This window comes from Octodon degus, unplaced genomic scaffold (assembly GCF_000260255.1).
Source record: "Octodon degus isolate 3935 unplaced genomic scaffold, OctDeg1.0 scaffold00006, whole genome shotgun sequence".
Classification (NCBI taxonomy): Eukaryota; Metazoa; Chordata; class Mammalia; order Rodentia; family Octodontidae; genus Octodon; species Octodon degus.
In genome coordinates, this window is record NW_004524582.1 from 5,665,879 (window position 1) to 5,673,303 (window position 7,425).

The following is a 7,425-nucleotide window of genomic DNA, read 5'->3' on the forward strand; positions in this document are numbered from 1 at the left end:
CAATTGTCTGTTGAGAATCTCCTCTAGTGTTCTTGAGTTTCAGGTCTACATGGAGTGTGGAGTATGTACAGAAAAGACTTCAGAATGCCACAGCAAATGACAAATCTGGCTACTTGTCTGCTGCAGACCCTGAAAGGTGAGGTAAAGAGTCCAGTATGACAGTATTTTCTAGATAAGATGTAAATACCAACCACGTGGAGACACTGTAATTCCCAGAGTGATGCAGACTTGTTAATTCGCCCTAATTCTAACAGCCTTGAAGATTTCCTGCAGTATGGCTGGATCTCTTCAGAAAGCAGAGTCTAGACAACACTGCATTCTTTTGTATAGTTAGAAAATATGTCCTGCCAAACAAGTACTTACCTTAGGCTGCTCTCTACAAACAGCTCTTAGTATGGGCATTAGGACACTATTTTAATTGTTTTTAACAATATAATTTTAAATATGCATAATTTTAGTTAATTTATATATGATTGAAATGTGGTTATTATCTATGACAGTTTTGACATTACTATGTGTAAGTCTAGGTTCTTTTGAATATCTTTTGTTTCAGAGCCAGATCATTTCTTTAAAAGTGAAAACTAGATATTATTAATAATGTCCCTAGTAGGGACATTAGCTAAATATATTTCCTCATCTCTAAAATAGAATTAATAATATCTATTAAAATTATCCAGTTCCAGTGGCTGGAAAGATAGCTCAGTGGATTAAAGTGCCTGCGTAGGCAGATTCAGGGGCTAGGAGTTCAATCCCCTGGTGTACCACATTGGCTCTGCCTCCACAACAGTCTGTGATAATCACTGAGAATGAGCATGGTGGTGCATGCCTATAATCCCAGCACTGGGGAGGCTGAAAACAGAAGGATCTCTACAAGTCCTATCTGTGTAGTGAGACCCTGTAGACCCTGTACTATGTACTAAATACATAAAAAAAGTTATACAGTTCCAACTTGGTTTTCATTTATTTATTTATTTATTCAGTATTTTAGGGAAGGGTCTACAAGGTGTATGCACTACCATGCCCAGTCTCAATTGCCATCTCAGCTAGTCCCTGGGGCAGGGCTTCTAAGGTAAGCCTAGGCTTTGAACCCCCAACCCCTGAGCCTGCTCCAGGTGCTTTAATCAGCTGAGCTATTTGGCTGACCCTCCTAGTTAGTATTCAATGAATGATAATTTCTGTTATTTCATTAAAACAGAAAAGTGACAAGCTTTATTTACTATTTTATTTACCAACATACTTGTTTTGGAAACATTTAAAAACAACAAAATTTCATGTCTGTTTTTTTCCCTAATAATAGGACCAAATAGCATTGGTGACTTTTATTTCATGCTGAAGTGTAAGGAGCATGTTTGTTTCTTCTCTTCATTGGCCCAAGTAGCTCTATTTGCTACACACTTACTTTTCCAGGCAGAAAATAATAAAAGTTGTAGGCTTTGTAGAGAGGTATTTGAAGAAGAGGATCTGAAGAGAGGTTCTAGACTCACTCATGTAGTATACACGACTTACCCTTTTGGATCCTGCTTCATGCACATGTTTGGGGATAGGAGCTCCCTTGTGCACCTCAAAGGCTTATGGAGAGACTCATGTGAAGTATCATGAGCATAAATGCTTTCACACTGTCAAAGCTCAGGCCAGCAGAAGGAAGTAGAGTTTAAAAATAAATTTCTCAGTCTCTTATCTTTGTTATAAGCACATACAATTTAAAATTTTTTTAATATATTCTTAATATTCATCTCAGTTCTGAGCCTCCTCTAACACAGGCTTATACATGTCTTCCATCCAGATTTAACTTAGATTGGTCCTTTCACATCTTAGAATGAGAAACTTGACCACAAAATTCTTCAAAACAAGTGCAGCTTATGCCACCAAAGGAGACTTACTGTATAAGCTTGGTTTTTGGAGCAAATATTATGTCCCTTTCAGCACTTGGCCAACTGACCTGCATGACAAGGGTCAAAATTGCTGAAACATGATGGATATTATTAAAAAATTAAATTAATTAAAACTATATTCAGCTATTGTAGGGGAGAAAGCCTAAAATAATGACTTGATGGTTCTATCAGACAATATGTTTTGAAAATATATATTGAGATTTGTTTTTTAAATTTTGACTTAAGTGTTACTTCTATGCACACTTCAATCTCTTTTTTTCCATATTTGTGCAAACTGTTTTATTATCAAAAGCCTTTATCTCCAACATTTTTTTCTTGCTCTTTATATACTACATGGGAGGAAAATTTACCTAAATAATAAACAAAGCCATTAATAATTACACAAATTCAAGGACCAAAAGAGCAATGAAATTATGTAGTATAGCAAAAATTTAATCTAAATGCAATTACATGAAGGAATACAACCAATTATAAAAAGCATTCAGACATAATCTACTTTTTAAAATTTAATTTAATTTTATTTTGAAGAGTAAACCAAAAGCAAAAACAAATAGAAAAAAAAGACAGAAACAGGGTAACATACAACAATACATATGTTACAAATTTACAAAACAAGAACAGCTAATTAACAATGCTTGCTCTATTATCTATTTGTATCATCAAATCTGTTGCTTAGATTAACAGATATAGTTATGCAAGATTGGACAAATAATTGAATACTACCACTTACTTTCAAGAAACCTTATTTTTTCTTGTCTTTGTTTCTTTAATTATTTTAATGAGAGCATAATAATAATTGATAAGACATGAGAAACAGCACACATTCAAGAAGACCGAGATGAGAGGTATTAAGCATAGTGTTTTGTATTACAGGTTGATGTCTTTTAAAGATAACAAATGATAAGTATAAAACAATGTAAGTGCTTCATCAGAACCATCAACTTCTCACCCTTTCTGGAGCTCAGCTGCTTCCCTGCTGCCCATCCTCTCCCAGAAGACTGCGGAGGGGACCTGTGGCGTTGCCCGGCACCCACCTCACCTTTGTCAGAGCTCAGCTCTTCCTCAGCCACACGTCATCACCTGGAAGACTAAGCAGGGACCAGAAACCATGTGCTCAAAAGACTACCACAGGACCCTGCAGGAGTCCTTCCCTGCCCTGACCCACCACTGAGAGAGCCTTGAAGAACTCCAACTTGCGCTCTGCATCACAGGATCTTCCTTAAGCCATGGCTTGTCCCCCCACCCACTGAGGTGGAAGCCACACTGAGCCCCATTTAGCTAAGGTTTGGGGAGCCTACCCTGCCCTCCCACTCTCTTGTTCACCCATACTTTGCACCCCTCCCATCACTGCAGAGTCAGGAAGGACATTGCAAGCTTTAAAAATGAAGAAACAAAAAGCAATCTCAGAACTTTCGCCTATCCAGAACAAGTCTAGGAGACAATGTCATAGAAAAACCTGGAAGTCACACACCTGAAATTTCTGAGATGACAGCAACTGAAGAAAAGAAGCCTCTCCATCAGACTATGGAGGAAAAAAGGAAATGACAACAATAGAAAGAATTGCTCAGTACATCTGAAGAAAGAGAAAAAAACGTAGAGGGAAATAGGAAAGTGATGGAAACATTAAATGAACAATAGAAAAATAACTGGAACGCATGAAACAGATTCAAACAAATATCCAAGACATTGAAAACTGACAAAACCATTTGAACCCAACTAAAGATAGAATTTCAGACCATGAAGATAGCATTGCAGCTAGTGAACATGAAAGAAAAGATTTCTTAAAAACAACAAGGAACCAGGAAATAACAATACAACAGCTGCAGGGTGGTGCCAAGAAAATTAATGTAAGACTAATGGGTATCAATGAAACAGCTGCAGTTAGCACAAATGACAGAAAACTGACACCTTAAATTAAGTAAAGGAAGTGAAAATTTAAACTTCATTTTATTTCATTCATTTTAATGAAAGCTTAGTTAAGTTTGCAAAAACAAAAAAGAAGAAAGCAAACTGTTTACCCCTTTTGCTTTCATCATCTGATAACGATGTCATGTTTACCCCTAACTTTTATGGTCTATGAAATTGACCAAATGTTGGTTTTTATTTCATTTCAAAATTTGTCCTTTACAAACCTAAAGGGATTTCTAGCATGGTGATATCAGTCTCTACACCAGGACCTAATCATGCAAAGTCCTCACGCAGGCTTCCATAATCACTGAACCCTGTAAGGGAAGGGTAGGTGCTGATCAAGACGCCCTTGCCTCTTGTGACCATCACAATCACTCTTCTCACCCACCAACTTCCCAGTCACAAGAATCTTTCTCACTCTCCTGCACGTGCTTAGAGTTTATGCAATCCGATTCCTTTGTTCCTCTCCAAGGTACTCTCAGTTCGATTTCTACTTTCGTATTTTCTAGCCGCAGTGACTTCCATTCTGTACCACAAGTACATGAACACTTTTCTCTCCTCCTAGGATCAACGGTTTATGCTTTCTGTTGGAGACTGTGTCTATTCTTTTCTCACTGTGTTACACTTCCAGAGCTCAAGTATCTTATGCATATGAGTGCTTTTTATCACTCTACCTAAGTCAAATCTTTTACTTTGGATCGTGTAATTCTTAGTTGTTGACTTACTTCCTTACCTCTGAAGAGGAAAGAGGGCCATGGAAACAAGAGTGTGCTATGATCGAGTGTCGTTCTCCCTTCCAGCACAGTGCCAACACAGTTATCACTTCTTGAAGAAATTAATCCACTGCAAACTTTACCAGTAATTTAAATGACGCTGTCTTTTTGTGCTGTAATATAGTTTGTTTTACTAAAACCATGTATTTGGCTTAATGAATCACCGCACAAAATTTTATCATGTATCTGCTCAATTTCATTAACATGTTTATAACATTAGAATATTTTTCTATCTTCAGATTTTCAATGGACAGAATCTATCTCTACATATAGTATTATCTTTATGTTCGTGTATTGCTTTAATTTTCCATAACTGACCTCATCATCAAACTCTTCTTTGTGTTTTACCACAGGTTGTAAAAGCCTAAGAACTATATATTTCTCCAAATAATTTACTTTTGTGTTGTGGATTAAATTCCAGTGATGAAAGGAATTTACATGAGATTCAAACATTTTTAAAAACACTAAAGAACAATATACTTTCTATACTAGCAGTAAGCATTTCACAATCTAGTGAAGAGCAAAGCTATTTCATCCTGGTTTTCAGGAGTTTTGTCTGTGGAATTACATGGATATTATAAGCCACTGTAATTTCTAACTTTTCTTTTTTGCACTTCTTAATTTCTAATTATAAGCAGTAATAGCCATCATTGTGTGTTCTAGATTTTTCAGCCTGTGTGTGTGTATGTGTGCACAGTTTTTTTCCAATTCCTTGAGAAATGCCTCCTATTTTATAATCATATAGACTACTGTTCCAAGCAAACTGTAATAAAGGAAATTATCCCCCCAAGTGGATTTTAGAATTCACAAATGCTGATGCCAAACTTATAAAAATAATCAATCTGAAGACTGAATATTGTACTATTTTGGTAAAAAACAAAGATACGAAAATATTCCTAAATTCACAGACTGGAGAGAGATACATCAGATTTTAATCTCTGACATGAAGTTTAGAGGTAGACAAGTAGTGCCAAGAATCAGAAATGTAATTGCAGCTCAGGATATTAGTAGGAAAACAAAAAACAACATAAAGAATATAAAACAGAGGAAACTAACCCTACTGCGCTCATAACATTTAATTAAGTTCATTTCTTTCCTTCAGTTCAAAAAATAAATTTGAGTGTTATCCAAACAGATTATGACTGAAGCTTCCCAAATTGTACAAAAACTAAACCATCAAGAAGCAGAATATGTGATTATACAACGAAGTCCACAGTTCCTACGGTTCAGATCATCTGACTTAATAGCCAGCTGGGCCAGAGAGAATACATTTCACAGAATTTATACAACAATTCCTTGCAACATTTTGACCAATGAAAGCTTTGGAGTTCAGCCAAAATTTTATATAAAGATGGGTCAAGATGACTCAAGTCAGAGCTCAGCGGGCCACAGAGATGTGAAGAATCTACTTTTGTATTTCGTAAGTTCAAATCAACGTTCTGGGCAATGTAATTATTTTGGAAGACAAGGTCTCGTAACATAATTTGGAGCACATCTGCAGTATTGTGGTATTTCATTTGATTCCTTTGCTTGTCTGTACATTTAACTGCATGTCTACCTTACTAGTATCAGGCTCAATGAAAGCAGAGACCTTTCCTGCGGTTGTGTTTATTATTGTATCTTCATCACCTCGCTGCTTTTTTCACTCATTCATTGAATGAGAAAGTGAATTAGAGAACAACAATGGCCATATAATGAATAAAATTCTCAATAAAAACCAACTTGTGTTAGTAAAAACAATGACATATACAACAATGAAAAAGTACTAAGATTTCTTGAAAATGTCTCCCATTGGAAACATTACCTGGAACAACGCTCTAACACCTTGGCTTAAGAACCACTTTTTCTCACAAAAATTATTAAAAGCTGAAAATTTTTATAGTGTACATAGTACTATACAAATATCAATATTGATTTTCTTAATGTGGTAAATGAACTTTTAGTATATATTATCTCATATTAAAATGATACTATTATTTTCAAAAATAATTAAGTAGTACAGCCTTCTGGGAAATAATTGTATTTTCCAAAAGAAAAGAATAAATAAGCTAGAAAAGCAATAGTGCACATCTGCACAATATCTGACTTAATAGAAACAGCAGAATTACGCTGTCTCCCTCTGCATTTGATCTCTGCCTGCATATTATGCTAGATAAAGTATTTGAAGAAAACACAGAGACTTGTAAATGGAAAGCAAATATCTTGTCTTTAGAAACTTGCAGCTATTCTTCTTTTACACTGTATCAAAGCATGTCAAATTGTGGTTTCTTTAAAGTTTGTTGCAGTGTAACTTCTGAGATTATATCACTGAACTTTTTAACCTTAACTCTATTAAAATTCCATGAAATCATTCTGTACTATGAAAGTGTATTTCACCTCTACGTGCTTTTATAAAACTATACACTCAAAACTTATGCTGCATCAGTGCAATGAGTAAATAAAATACACAAATCTACACCATCGTTATATAATATTTAAAAATTCATATTCATTAATGTCATACTCATTCAATGTCATTAGAAGTTTCCTTAAGTATTGACAAGCTGTCAAATGCATCAGAATGTATACACATTTTCCAAAAATGTTATTTTTACTTAGACATTCAAATATTTTTATTGTTTAAAAAAAGTCAGATTTTATCTGTGGAGTGATTGGCTCGCATTACTTTTTCTTTTTCTTTGTATTTAGTACAGAGTCTACAGGTTCTACAGGGTGTCACTATACAGATCAAACTCATAGTGATTCTCCTGTTTACAGCCTACCAAAATCTGGGATTATAGGAGAGTGCCACCACGCCTAGTCTCAATCACCTTCTCAGAGCACCCCGAGGACAGGACCAGCAAGGCATGCCA